Source organism: Nicotiana tabacum, chromosome 3 (assembly GCF_000715075.1).
Source record: "Nicotiana tabacum cultivar K326 chromosome 3, ASM71507v2, whole genome shotgun sequence".
NCBI classification, from domain to species: Eukaryota; Viridiplantae; Streptophyta; class Magnoliopsida; order Solanales; family Solanaceae; genus Nicotiana; species Nicotiana tabacum.
In genome coordinates, this window is record NC_134082.1 from 150,383,766 (window position 1) to 150,399,523 (window position 15,758).

Consider the following 15,758-nt stretch of genomic DNA (forward strand, 5'->3'; position numbering starts at 1 on the left):
CTTTGGAGGTTCGTGGGATCAGTTGTTGCCTTTAGCAGAGTTTGCCTACAACAACAGCTACCAGTCGAGTATCCAGATGGCTTCTTATGAGGCTCTATATGGTAGGCGGTGTCGATCTCCGATTGGATGGTTTGAGCCAGGAGAGGCTCGGTTGTTGGGTACAGATTTGGTTCAGGAGGCCTTGGACAAGGTCAGGATCATTCAGGATAGGCTTCGTATAGCTCAGTCCAGGCAAAGAGCTATGCAGATCGTAAGGTTCGAGATGTGGCTTTTATGGTTGGTGAGCGGGTATTGCTCCGAGTGTCACCTATGAAGGGCGTGATGAGATTCGGGAAGGAAGGCAAGCTTAGCCCAAGGTTCAATGGTCCATTTGAGATCCTTGATCTAGTGGGAGAGGTAGCTTATAGACCTGCATTGTCGCCTAGCTTATCAACCGTACATCCAGTGTTTCATGTGTCCATGCTTCGGAAATATCACGGCGATCCATCCCACGTGTTAGATTTCAGCACTATCCAGTTGGACAAGGATTTGTCATATGAGGAGGAGCCGGTGGCTATTCTATACCGACAGGTTCACCAGCTGAGGTCGAAGAGTTTTCCTTCGGTTCGTGTTTGGTGGAGAGGTCAGCCTCCTGAGGCATCGACCTGGGAGTACGAGTCCGATAGGCGGGACCGTTATCCTCATCTTTTCCCCCGACTCAGGTACTTCCTTCTTCTATCCGTTCGAGGACGAACAGTTGTTTTAAAGGTGGAGAATGTGACGACCCAAAGAGGTCATCACCTGTTTCTAATTGAAATCTATCTCCGAGGCCTTGAAAACCTCATATAGAGTTGCCTCGATTTGTGTGCACAGTCCGGGCGCGTAGTCGAGAAGCTTAAACGTGAAATCTTGTGAAAATTTCTAAGTTTTTACCTCGAAATGAATAGGTTTAACTCCAGTCAATATTTTGGGTAAACGGACCCGGACCCGTGATTTGATGGTCCCGGAGGGTTCGTAGGAAAATATGGGACGTGAGCATATGCCCGAAATCGAATTCTGAGGTCGCATGCCCGAGTTATGAATTTTTAATTGAAATTATTTTCTAAAAATGTTTAAAGAAAAGTGAAATGAAAACTGATGTGAAAGTAATGGTATTGGGCCGGTATTTTGGTTCCGGCACCCGGTACAAGTCTTATATATGTTTTGAATCACTCCTGTAAAGTTTGGTAAAAGAAAACGAACGTCGTTTGACGTGATCTGGACCCTAATTGGAAAATTGATGTTTAAAAGGAAATATGAGGAATTTCATGGATCTTAAGATCCAATTCGATGTTCATGACGTTATATTGGTGATGTGATGACACGAATATGTTCGTAGGGTGTTTTGAGGTAGTGTGCATGCTTGGTTTAGAGATTCAAGGGCTCGGTGAGTTTCTAGTAGGTTTCGGGATGCCTTAGGCTTAAAAATATCAGATGTTGCAGGTTCAGAGAAATATTGCAGGCCTCTGAACCCTTTGGCGCGGCTCGCGAGGAAACATGTGCGGCCGCGGTCCGCGGTGGGTGCTGCGCGGCCACGGTCGGACTTGCACGGTCCACGCGGGGCATAGATCCGCATGCCTTCAGGAAGCCTGTGCGGTCGCGGTCCTTCTTGCGCGGTCCGCGGTGGGGACTTCGGAGGGGTATAAATACACGTGAATTTCAGTTATTTTACACTTTTCAAAACCCCAAAACATAAGAGGCGATTTTCCAAACAACTTTTCTTCTCCAAAACAATTAGTAAGTGATTTCTAACTTATTTTCTTCAATTCTTAACATCTTTTAACATGATTTCAACTTTAAATCAAAGATTTTCATGGGGAAATTGGGTGATTTGAGTAGAACCTAGGTTTTTTCAAAAATTGGGGATTTGGACCTCAATTTGAGGTCTGATTTCAAAACAAACCATATATTTGAATTTGTGGGGGAATGGGTAATCGGGTTTGGTTTAACCCTAGCTTGAGGGATTAGGAGTTGGGTCATAATTGCTACTTGCTTCTTGTTGAGTACGACGTATAGGCATGGTGACGAGTATCTATATGTTGGTGTCAAGCATAAGCGTGGGTCTTATCTAGAAAATTGTTGTGTTTTTGAATGACACCTTGTATACTTTAATTAATGATCCTCTATGATTAAGTATTTCCATTAATTGAACTGAGTACTAGCAAATTGAGATTGGTTATAGCTGATTCTCCCTTGTCGGGATGACTATTTCGATATCCTTGTTCCCTTACCGGGAAGTTATTATATTACTTATGTTCCCTTGCCGGGAAGTTATTATACTACTTATGTTCCCTTGCCGAGATTTCTTGTGATTGTGTGGTGAATTGAAAAGGGAACGGGTGGTACGCCTATCACAAGATATTATGAAATAGGAGCGGGTGGTACGCCTACCACAAGATATTATGAAATGGGAGCGGGTGGTACGCCTACCACAAGATATTAGGAAATGGGAGCGGGTGGTACGCCTACCACAGGATATTATGAAATGGGAGCGGGTGGTATGCCTACCACAAGATATTATGAAATGGGAGCGGGTGGTACGCCTACCACGAGATATAATGAAATGGGAGCGGGTGCTACGCCTACCACAAGATAGAATGAAATGGGAGCGGGTGGTACGCCTACCACGAGATATGAGAAATGAGATCGAGTTGCACGCCTGCAACAAGTGGAAACTGAAAGTGAAACTTGCCTTTATTTTCTTCATTTGTGATAGAAGTTATAGTGCTAGCTTCCTTATTATTCCCTGTTAATCCTTTTAACTGCTATCACCGAAGCATGTTCCCCTTCCCCAGCTTTAACTACTTATTACTTTTTTACTTTTCCACCATATATTATATAACTGTACAGGTTTATCTGGAGTCTAGTCCTAGCCTCGTCACTACCTCGTCGGGGTTAGGACATACACTTACCAGCACATGGGGTCGGTTGTGCTGATACTACGCTTTGTGCTTTTTTGCACAGATCCAGGTTTTGGACAACAGCAGTAGCGCGGGAGCCAGCCTTCAGTCCAGTGAGACACTGAGGTAGCCTTGCAGGCATTCGTAGGCCCGGCGTCTCCTCTATCTTTTATTTCCGTCTGTTATCTCACATATTCGAGACAAACAGTTTATATTTTCTTTCAAACGGTTGTATTTAGCACTCTTAGAAGTTCGTGAGTAATGTGACACCAGTTCTTGGGTGGAGGCATATGTTGATTCTCGTATTATTGTTCAATTTTCTTTAAATTTAAGTCTTCCGCATATTTATTTAATTCCGTTGTGTTCATGCTATCGCCGATAATTTTTAAAAGAAGTAATTGTTAACGATGTAAGCAGTTAAGGATTGGCTTGCCTAGCTCTCATTAGTAGGCTCTATAACGACTCCCGAGGGTGGAAAATTCGGGTCGTGACAAGTTACTTTAATTAATGATCCTCTATGATTAAGTATTTCCATTAATTGAACTGAGTACTAGCAAATTGAGATTGGTTATAGCTGATTCTCCCTTGCCGGGATGACTATTTCGATATCCTTGTTCCCTTGTCGGGAAGTTATTATATTACTTATGTTCCCCTGTCGGGAAGTTATTATACTACTTATGTTCCCTTGCCGGGATTTCTTGTGATTGTGTGGTGAATTGAAATAGGAGCGGGTGGTACGCCTGCCACAAGATATTATGAAATGGGAGCGGGTGGTACGCCTACCACAAGATATTATGAAATGGGAGCGGGTGGTACGCCTACCACAAGATATTAGGAAATGGTAGCGGGTGGTACGCCTACCACAAGATATTATGAAAATGGGACCGGGTGGTACGCCTACCACAAGATATTATGAAATGGGAGCGGGTGGTACGCCTACCACGAGATATAATGAAATGGGAGCGGGTGGTACGCCTACCACAAGATAGAATGAAATGGGAGCGGGTGGTATGCCTACCACGAGATATGAGAAATGGGATCGGGTTGCACGCCTGCAACAAGAGGAAACTGAAAGTGAAAGTTGCCTTTATTTTCTTCATTTGTGATAGAAGTTATAGTGCTAGCTTCCTTATTATTCCCTGTTTATCCTTTTAACTGCTATCCCCGAAGCATGTTCCCCTTCCCCAGCTTTAACTGCTTATTACTTGTTTACTTTTCCGCCATATATTATATAACTGTACAGGTTTATCTGGAGTCTGGTCCTAGCCTCGTCACTCTCTCGCCAGGGTTAGGCCAGACACTTACCAGCACATGGGGCCGGTTGTGCTGATACTACACTTTGTGCTATTTTGCCCAGATCCAGGTTTTGGACAGCAGCAGTAGCGCGGGAGCCAGCCTTCAGTCTAGTGAGACACTGAGGTAGCCTTGCAGGCGTTCGCAGGCCCAGCGTCTCTTCTATCTTTTATTTCTGTCTGTTATCTCACATATTCGAGACAAACAGTTTATATTTTCTTTCAAACGGTTGTATTTAGCACTCTTAGAAGTTCGTAAGTAATGTGACACCAGTTCTTGGGTGGAGGCATATGTTGATTCTCGCATTATTGTTCAGTTTTCTTTAAATTTAAGTCTTCCACATATTTATTTAATTCCGTTGCATTCATGCTATCGCCGATAATTGTTAAATGAAGTAATTGTTAACGATGTAAGTAGTTAAGGATTGGCTTGCCTAGATCTCATTAGTAGGCGCCATCACGACTCTCGAGGGTGGGAAATCCGGGTCGTGACATCTGTCTCATGTTCTGGATTTTAGCACGGTTCAGTTGGACGATGATTTGACCTATGATGTGGAGCCAGTAACTATTTTGAGTTGTTAGGTTCAAAAGTTGAGGTCAAAGGATATAGCTTCATTGAAAGTGCAATGGAGAGGTCGGCCCGTGGAGGAGGCTACCTGGGAGACCGATCAGGAGATGCGGAGCAGATATCCTTACATGTTTGAGGCTTCAGGTATGTTTCTTGACTCTTTCAAGGACGAACGCTTGTTTAAATTGGGGAAGATGTGACGACCCGGCCAGTCGTCTCATGAGTTACCGCTCCGTTTCCCTCATTTCTGCTTCTTATTGCATTTTTATTCGTGTTTTATGGTATCGGGTTGGTCAGATCGAATCCGGAATAATTTTGGTAAGGTTTGAGACACTTAGTCTCTTTTAAGGAAGTTTAAGTTGAAAAAGTCAACCGAATATTGACTTATGTGTTAGAGGGATTAGATGTGAGTTCCGATGGTTCGGTTAGCTTCGGGAGGTGATTTATGACTTAGGAGCGCGATCAGAATGATTTTGGAGGTTCGGAGTAGATTTAGGATTGAATTGGCGAAATTGATATTTTGGCGATTTCCGGTTGGTAGGCGAGATTTTGATATTGGGGTCGGAATGGAATTTCGAGAGTTGCAGTAGTTCTATTGTGTTATTTGGGATGTGTGTGCAAAATTTCAGGTCATTCAGACGTGGTTTGGTTGGTTTTTTTATCAAAAGCGGAATTCGGAAGATTTTAGAAAGTTTGGCTTCAATCCGATGTGTTTTGGTTGATTTGATGTTGTTTGAGGTGTTTTGAAGATTGGAACAAGTTTGGATAAGGTATTAGGATATGTTTGTGCCTTTGGTTGAGGTCCCGGGGGCCTCGAGTGAGTTTCGGAGGGTTGAACGGATCATTTTAAGTTAAGAAAAATTGCAGAAAATAGTTTCAGCCATTGCAGGTATTTTGGTCTTCGCGTTCGTGAGTGGACCCTCGTATTCGTGAAGGGTCAGGAAGGGAGGCGTCAGGTTTGTCCTTCACATTTGCGAAGGGGAGTTCCGCATTCGCGAAGGGCCGGATTAGTAAGCATCGCGTTCGCGAGAGGGTTGGTCGCGTTCGCGTAGGTTGGTGAGGCTGAGGCATCGCGTTCGCGATGGTGGGATCGCATTCGCGAAGAAGAGTTTTAGTCAACGGAATTTTTGTGCTTCGTGAACGCGAGTCGTTGACCGCGTTCGCGAAGAGGGAAATTAGGCCTGGGCAGAAATTTTAAAAGGTCGTCTTGTCCGCGAAGGTGAGGTTTATTTCTTCCATTGTTGGTCATTTTTGGAGCTTTTTGAAGGAGATTGAAGAGGGATTCAAGGGGAATCACTTGGAGGTGAGATTCTTGGACTTAAAACTCGATTCTAATCTGAATTCCACCTAAATAATCATGGAAATTAAGCGAAAAATTGAAGAACTAGGGCTTGAGAATTTAGGCCTTTGATTGAGGATTTAAGGACCATTTGAGGTCGGATTTCAGAACTCTTGATATGTATGAACTCGTGGGGAAATAAAGAATCTATTGATGCAAATAATTTTGAATTTCGAGATGTGGGCCCGGGGTCGGGTTTTGATAATTTTGGGATTTATGTTGTAAATTGATTATTTTTGCTTGGACTTCGTTCCCTTAGCATATTTTGACGTCATCGTTCTGATTTTGGATAGATTCGACGCGAGTGGAGGCCGATTCGAGGGGCAAAGGTATCATGAGCTAGAGATTTGACCCGTTCAAGATGAGTAATGATTTTAAATGATGTTCTGAGGGTTCGAAACCCCGGATTACACATCGTAGTGCTATATTGAAGTGACACACATGCTTGATGACGAACGTATGGTCGTGCACTATTGGGGATTGTGACTTAGTCCGTTCCGAATGACATTTTACCGTGTATTTGACTGAAATCCATTTGCTATTATCATGATTTGGGCTGAATGCCATATTTGGGCCTTGTGCCAACTACTTGAACCCTTCGGGGATTTTTACTGGTATTTCCTCACTGATTTGACTTTATACTTGAACTCAGTCATGTTATATTTCACTATTTTCGTACTCAGCCATGTTTACTCTGTTTTTAAAAACTTGCATGATTTTTTAAATGATATTTTTGGGCTGAGAATCATGTTTTACCATTGCCCGAGTGGCTTGTGAGGATTTTGACTGAGTAAGGTCGAGGCCCTATGTTGTAAGGCAACATTTGATACTGATTATGAGGCCGAGGACCTGAGATATGTACGCCATGAGGTGGCTTGATTGATATAAGTCCGAGGGCCTAGTGATGATGCCACGAGGTGGCTTGATATCGAGCTTGGGCCGTAAGGGGCCCCTCCAGGAGTCTGTACATCCCCAGTGAGCACGGGTACCCATTGTGATGTGAGATTGAGCCCGAGGGGCTGGTATTGTTTTGAGATGTTGCTCGAGAGGCAGTTTTGTTGATACAGTGCCCGAGGGGCGAACTTCTATGCGTTTATTTTTCCTCAATTGTCGTCAATTACCTGCTTATTTATTGAATAAGGATTTTTCTCATCTTTTCACTGGTTCACTGTTTTCAAATGGTTTTACTGCTTCATTATAGAATGCCTTGTGCCTTACGTGTTTTCTTGCTTTCAGTTTTTATTTACTTTTGTTACTCACTGAGTTGGAGTACTCACTTTACTCCCTGCACCCTGTGTGCAGATTCAGGCGTAGTTGGTCTTGCTCCCGAGTGCTGATCATTCCAGCTTCAGGCGGATCTGAGGGGTCTTTAGGTAGCTGTTGTCGTTCGCAGCCCGGAGCTCCTCCCTATCTCTTTTCCTTTATGTCCTTAGTTCAGTACTAAACTCTGTAGTTACTTTGGAGTATTCAGTGTTGTTAGATGCTCATGACTAGTGACACCCCGGTATCGAGCTATGTTGGGTTGTTCTTCTGCGTATTTATGATATTATCGGCTACTTGGGTTTATTTATTTATGCTTAGACTGTTTCTTATTGTTTAACTGTTTAAAAATGGAATTGAGTTTAACTAGCTGGTCTTGTCTTCACGAGAGGCGCCATCACGATCGGGTCCGGATTTAGGGTCGTGACAATTACATTGTGAATTGAAAAAATTTGTGACGTTGTCCGATCTCAGTACCTTTACAGAAACATCAAACTGATTTCTTACCATTGTTAAGAAGTCTTTAAGCACAATTGAAACCTCACATGTGGATTGAATTAAACAGACCCAAGTATATCTACTGTAATCATCTACTATAATTACAAAATATTATTTTCTGTCAAATGTAGCCTTTTTATAAGGTCCCCAGACATCAACATGAATCAACTGAAAAATACTACTAGATTTACTCTTACTAATAGGAAAACTTAACCTGATTTGCTTTGCCATTGGGCAAACTGGGCAGTTCTCCTGTATTGTAATAGACTTTATTCTTTAAGCTAGGGATATGTTGCATTGCAACTGTTGATGGATGCCCCATTCTTAGATGCCATTACTCTGCTTCATTCACTCCTCCAACTATCGCTGCTCCTACTGTGGGTTTGAACTCTCTCTATAGAATGTAAAGACCATTACTTTCTCTACTAATCCTCATTACCTTGCCATTGTAAAGTCTCTAAAACACACAGAAGTTAGGGGAAAAGGTGACTTTACACAGTAGATCCTTGGATAATTTTGACACTGAAAGCAGATTAAATTTTAAGTCTGGGACATGTAATATATTTGTGATTTTATGACTCCCTAAAATCACTGTATTTCTTGCACATGCTATGGAAGATCTGCTTCCTATTGGCACTTGCACTCTACTGTCTTGTTGTTTTTCTAAGCTTCTTAGTTAATCTAATAGTTCCTTGCATGGTGTAATATGATGAGATGCTCCAAAATCAATTATCCACTCACATGCATAGGTACTATATAACAATGTAACAGTACCTGCCATCACATTTGAGGTACTGTTATTTGATGGTGACTTATTCAATAGGCCCATTAATTGTGAGTATTCTTCCTCAGTGAAGAAATGTTCTTGCAGCTGATTTTCAGTTGTTGCATTATTGGCATATGGTCTGAATCCTCCACTAGACTGTGCTCTGCCACCCGGCTGGCCTGTGTTTCCACCAAATTGTCCAGTTTTCTTCTTATTTTTAAAATCTGGAGGGTATCCTACAATTTTGTAGTAGTTTTCCTTCAAGTGACCCTTATAACCATAGTGTTCACAGATTAACCCTATGACTTTAGGTTTGAATCCTTGTGTCTTTCCTGCTAACATAGTTAGTGGATCCCTGTAGGTATCTACCACACCAAGTATTCTTTAGCTTTCTTCCTGAGTCATAATTGCATAATCTTCATTAATAGTAACTACTGGTCTCCTTGCAAGTATGTTACTCCTCACATTCTCATAGCTTTTATTTGAGCCCATAAAGAATAGCAACACACGCTGAGATTTCGAATGTTCAATTGATCCCTTGATTCCTCACAATCACAGTAAGAAAATGGAGCCAAAACATCCAACTCATCCCATAGGTCTTGCCGAGGCAAATGTGTATTGGATTTTCTTGCTCGTGCTTAGTCAAATTCTAATATAGTTTAAGATATTGTCCCATAGAGATTGGAAAATCTATGCTACAAATTGTAATATTTTAGTCACTATTTGAGAGAACCAAATTGATGAAAAGAGTAGGATTTTGAATTTGTAAATTACTTAAACAAAAACAACTTGTGGAAAATTTATATTTAAAGAGAGTTGGGAATCATTGAATTCACTTGACGATATTTTTATAATGAAATCTCAATTTTTTCATATATTTCGCTAATGAATAATTGCTTATTGCTAATACAATTATGTTTTGCTCACTATAAAGTAAACAATTAATAATACTCCTTGAGGTTATATTATTAACTGACTTATGACTAGTGACGATAAGACCGAAATATGTGTCTTGCCTGAATTGTGCTAAGAGGTAGTAAAAACTTCGTGAGAATATTTTTACTACAAAATCAATGATATTGCTTATAACAATTCCTCCGTGAGAATTAAAATTGAAGTAAGAAAAAATCAAGATTTGGAATGCTAGGTTGCTGAAAATTACCCTCTATCCATTGATTCACACTAGTAAGTATGTATCGATTTTGCTTCGTGAGGATTACAAAATCAATACAAGTAACTTGAGAAATAAATAGATAGATGTGGCTAAGCACAATATAAAAGTGGAGCTAGAGAACCTCAGGCCAAGTATGTAATAAGTGGAGCTAGAGAACCTCATATATATATCAAGCTTCATCAACTATCCTAACAGAAAGACACTACTCCATTATCGAGTATTTGAAAAAGAAAGGACTTCTATAATATGGCCTATATTGCCAATACTTCTAGGAAATCTGAAAATTATAAGTAATGAAAGAAGAACAAGAAATAATAAGTGACCAAAGCTTTAGAAAATAAAGTGGCTCTTTTGTTTCTTTTTCCTCGATGTCTACTACACAGAGAATTGCCTTCTATTTATAGACGTGCATTTCTTCTTGAAGTGTTGTGATCTCAAGTGAGGAAGATGCATCTTGAGGAGAATATGTCTTGAGGAAGATGTATCTCGAGGAAGATACGTCATGAAGAAGATGCGTCGTGATCTTCTTGCATTATGGAGTGAATCCGTTACGAGCTTCTTGATTCTTTCATTTTCTTGCTTAATTAATAGCATTCTTATCTCCTGCAAAATATTGTTAGAAAATACAGAGAATCGAAATATTATATAAATACTTTATTTAAAATAGTATATTTTTAAGTATATAATATATGAATATTTTATATTCATCAAACTCCCCCATACTTGAATCATTGCTCGTCCTCGAGGAGAATTATTTTATTAGTAATTATTGTTTCTTGTAGACTAGAAAAGTAATAAAATAAAAATTCACGTAACATTCAAAACCTATAAGTTTTTTAAGTCACCAAATCTTTACCGTGTTTCTACTCTGCTTTTGTTTGACAAAAACTTTTTCTCCTCCTTTTGATGAATTTTTTTGAGATTGATAACATTATGATCACAATCTTTGAGTTTCTCAAACTTTGTTCATAAGCTTTCCCTTCATGTCAGTCTCCACTAATATAGAATCAACATTGATTTTTAAGATCTTTTTATGACTTTTTCAGGCTTTTATTGTTAGGCTTAGTGCGGTAAGGGTAAATGAAATATTTATAGTGACTGTATTCCTTCCAGCTTTATAATGTGAGCCAATTATTTTACCAAAGGAACTAGTACAACTTAATACAAAGAACATAAACTCTAGAGATGTCTTCAGTTCCATGATTAACACCAATTAAGTCAACATTCCTTTCAACAGAAATATTCTCCATAAGTTCTAACTTCTTACACCAAGAATTTATTCCATAAGTATATTCACATCATTTTTTGAGAAGGATATTCATATCATTTTTTTTAACTTTATATACAAACCAATCCACCTTTCTCTGAATACAAACTTTACTCCAAAAGTATTCCTTCATCCCTTGATTAAATAGCCATTTCTGCTCAATTATAGCTGGAAGAATTTTTTTTCTCTTTGGTTAAACCAATATGGTGTATCAAGAAGAGTTGGTTTATCCTTTCTTGTTTTTTTAATAAGTCTCAAAGTTGGGTGCTAAAGGAATATATATATATATATGTGTGTGTGTGTGTGTGTGTGTGTGTGTGTGTGTGTGTGAGAGAGAGAGAGAGAGAGAGAGGCTAAAAAATGAATCAAGAAAAGCCTAATTTCATTTAAAACTCAATATTGTCTATAATTTCGCCTTGATAAACATTTGGGAAAGTTCTAGCAAAGCTTTATTGATTCTACCTGTTGAGATCATAATGTTTCTCAATTTCAACTATTTCTCGGATTAGGAGATTCATTATTGCCATCACAAAAGCACAAATTCAAACTTTGAAGTTATATGGCATAAATGAAAAAAATATGTTTGAAATCATGCGAATAATTATTTGAAAACTTTAATACTATACAAGAACAACAATTAAGAATAAAATAAAAGATGAGTTTATTTGTATTACCAAGGGTAAGTTTTATAACCAGCATGCTAATACCAAATACTAATTTTCACACCTCCTTTTTCCGCCCCCGCGAGGGTGCAAGGGAGTTTTTTCCAAATAAAGGACAGTCGAAACGGGATTTATTTCTTTATTTCAGAGTCGCCACTTGGGAGATTTAGGGTGTCCCAAGTCACCTATTTTAATCCCGAATCGAGGAAAAGAATATGACTCTGTCTATTTAACAGTCTGTGCACCAGAAATCCGGATAAGGAATTCTGTTAACCCGGGAGAAGGTGTTAGGCATTCCCGAGTTCCGTGGTTCTAGCACGGTCGCTCAACTATTATATTCGGCTTGATTATTTTGATTTGTTAAATACATTTTTATTGCATGATTTTATTGTTACCGCTTCTATTTAGATTTAAAGACCCTTCTTTGAATCGAATCACGCGTACGTATATTCGTGTTATAAATTATATTTTTTAAAACATGCGGAGTTGTGTCACGCGCACGTGTACACAATGATATTGATAATATAATTATTATTATTTTCGAATTTTTTTATTATTATAAAAATAGACTTAAGTTCGAAATTGTGCTTAAATAAAATTAAGAACGTCTGTCGCTCTTGTATGATTAAATAGTGAACTGCACATCTCAGGTTATATGAAATTAATATTGATGATCTCCGAAGAACCCCTTTTTATTAAAAATTTGCTCGAAGTTGCGCGAACGCATAATCCGAATCGCCTTTAGAAGTATAATCAAGTCACGCGAACGCATCCTTAATTATGCAAATATTCTTGACAGTAATATAAATTCTCTACAAATGTTTATTGCATCCATCTATTTTAAATGTAAGAGTCATGAGAAATCACTATTTGAGATGCCTCTAAATTCCTTGAAAAGAATTCACAATTCATTAAGTGACCGCAAATTATATTTTTTTACGTGTGAATTATATTCCTCAAAAACCATGAGTTTAAAGAGTAAAATAAAAATAAAATAAAAATAAACAACGTGTGATTAATACTACCGTTTTTATGGTAAATACAATATTTATCTACCCAAAAAGCGAATTGCGTATAAAACTTAGGAAAACAATTGATTTAATAAATGAAGTAATATTTTTTGAAGAATTTTCATTGTTATATTTGGAGCAAACGCTATTTACACATTTTTTGACTTAAAAAGTTACAATCTATAAATCTCATCCTTCTTTTACACCACTTGTTTTTAGTCCGAGGTTATAATTGTTTGGTTAATTTTGCTTACGAAGATTGGGTTTGAGATAAATAAACCAATTCTTATATTCTACCTATGCGAATATTTGCAAACACTAACTCTATATTTTGTAAAAAATCATTGACATTATTTCGTATATTAAAAGAAATGAGTTGATCGCGTTCCTAAAATAACTAAGCCATTTGTTATTAAGAAAGAGAACTAATCTACCAATTGATTTAATACTATATTAACCAACTAAAACAAAACTGAAATTTAAACTAATAAAATTTAAATGAGTAGAAAACATCCTTATAATCAAACTTCATTTACTTGCCATGTTGAAGCTTTTCATGACATGAATTTTCAGATATGTACCTGATATTGGAAGCAAAAGAAAATGATGATGAGAATCAGCAGCAATAATAACAGTACAATAGCAACAACTGCCCAGCAACAGTAACAACCCAGTAACAGACCGGTGGAGTAGTAATCCCAAAAACAAAAGCTTTAAGCTTTAAATGAAACAACAACCATTAATACTAATTTCAAACAAAGAAAGAAAGCAGTAGATTTTTTTTAGTTTTATTTTTATTTTGAAAGCTTAAATATTTTTCGGAATTTTTCTCTCTATCTGTGTGTGTATTTTTTTTCGTATCTCTCTCCCTATTTCTCTCTCTATGTATTTCTTGTTCTCTATTTGTCTTCAAGACTTCACATATATAACACATCCCATAAACCTTTTAATTAATTAAAATCAATACTTTTTCTCTACCCAACCCATTATCTTTCCACTCATCCCCATTACATTAAATAAACATATCACACCACCCCATTATATTTTGTTCCCCATGCTTTATTTAAAATAATGCAAGATTCCCCTTTAATTTAAATCTTGTCCCCCCTTTATATTAAATAATCATATCACAACCCACCCCATTTCATTTTGTCCCCCATGCTTCAAATAAACAATTTCAAAATGTACAATTCCTAAACTACCCCCTCCGACCTTATTGAAATTACCAAACTACCCCTGAATGTACTACAAATTTACCAAACTACCCATCAGCTATAACACATCAATTAATCAAACTTAACCAAAATATAGACAATATGATCAATTTTCTAACAATGTTCAAACAACAATATGAACATGGATGAACATCATAACAACAATATCACATGAACACGATTTTAACAACATTTCAACAATAAATCACATGAACACGAATTGAACAACAAAGAACAACTAAAATTTGTTTGAACAATATTTTAGCAACAAACAATCCTATTTTCGGATTCAACAACAACAACAAACAAAGTATGAAGATTTCTAAATTCAATCATATTGAACTTAAAATCAATTCTAACAACATTACAACAAACAATTCTTATATTAAACTTTAAACAAGATTATGAGAACAATTCAAGCAATAATCATAAATGGTAAACAAGAAATCAAACTATACAAAATTCGGATTCAAGATCATCCAAACAAAGTATGAACATGAATGAATCTATTTTAAGACAACAAACATGACGGATTAAACGATTAAAACAATATATTCCTTTAATACAACTAAATTCTTTAAACAAATAACAAGATCGACGAAGAAACAATTATGAATTTAAACTTGAACTTAACAATATTAACAATTTCTAACAATACATAAACACATGAAACAAATTGAAGAAATAGTTGATTAAATTTCAATTTGAATCTAACAAACATCAAACTAACAAATACTTACTTAAACAATAATACAAACATGAAATAAACATGAAAACAACTAATTAAACTTCCATTTTAAAATCTGAAAATTAATTTAACAATCAACATGAACATGAACTAAAAATTAATTCAAACGATAAACAAAACAAACAAGAATCAAATACTTATCAGCTTTTACTTCGAAAAATATAAAAACGAAATAGACTCAAAACCAAACTAACCGGTTTAAAACAAATATGAAGCACGAAGAAGATGAAGGAACAACAGAAATGGCAACGTGCGCAGCAATCTAGCTGTGTCCATGGCAATGAAAGAACCGAAACATGGCCATGGAAGTCGTTGAAACAGCAGACAAGGCAGTAACGGACGGGCTGGCAGCGTTGCGGCAATGAAGGAGCTTTGTCAACGTATTTTGGTGAAGCAGTAGCAGTTGATCGATGCCGAACAGCAGCAGCAGCGGAGGCCATGGCAGCAGCAGTCGCGAGGCAGCTGGAGCAGTTGTTCGTGTGTTTGGCTAGCGACGGAGTAAGCAGCGACGAGCCGCATCCATGGAATCCATGGTGTTTCAGAAACAAGGGCAGCAGCGAGACACAATGGCGTTTGGTGGTGGTTTGGACGTGATGCTGGTGCTGGTCAGCCATGGATGTTGATGGCGAAGCTCAGTGACGACGGGGATGAAGCGGGCAGCGGTGGGTTTGATATTTTTTCTTCTTTGATTGAGGGTTTTCCGGCGATGCAACGGGGAGGTCGACGTGGATGGTGGTGACGTTGGTTGTTCTGAGTGGACGAAGAAGAAGGTAAGCGCAGCCATGGGAAGTAGCCATGGATGGGGTGTGAGGAAAGCTTGGAGAAGAAGAAGCAAAGAGAGGGGGGGCGGATGTGTTTTTAGGTTTTTTAGGGTTTTTGGTTTTTGTCTTTTGTTTTGTTTTGTTTTTGTTTTGTAAAAATGAAAAAATGAAAATGAAGAGGGGGAGTTGGGTTATGGACTGGGTCGACCCAGTTCGAAATGGACTGGGTCGTAGGGACGATTGGGCCATTTTTTGGGCCTATAGCTTGAAATTGAAGAAGA

The 15,758-nt window shown here is 38.2% G+C and overlaps 1 long non-coding RNA gene across 1 annotated transcript; it reads right to left on the reverse strand.

Annotated features, from left to right (window-relative positions):
• Nucleotides 1–10,035: 10,035 nt before the first annotated feature.
• LOC107800036 (uncharacterized) lies at nt 10,036–14,396 on the reverse strand. The gene is made up of 2 exons (XR_012707952.1): nt 13,266–14,396; nt 10,036–10,415 (listed from the first exon to the last, which is right to left on the reverse strand). It is a non-coding gene; the product is annotated as an uncharacterized LOC107800036 (long non-coding RNA).
• Between the last annotated feature and the right edge of the window lie 1,362 nt (nt 14,397–15,758).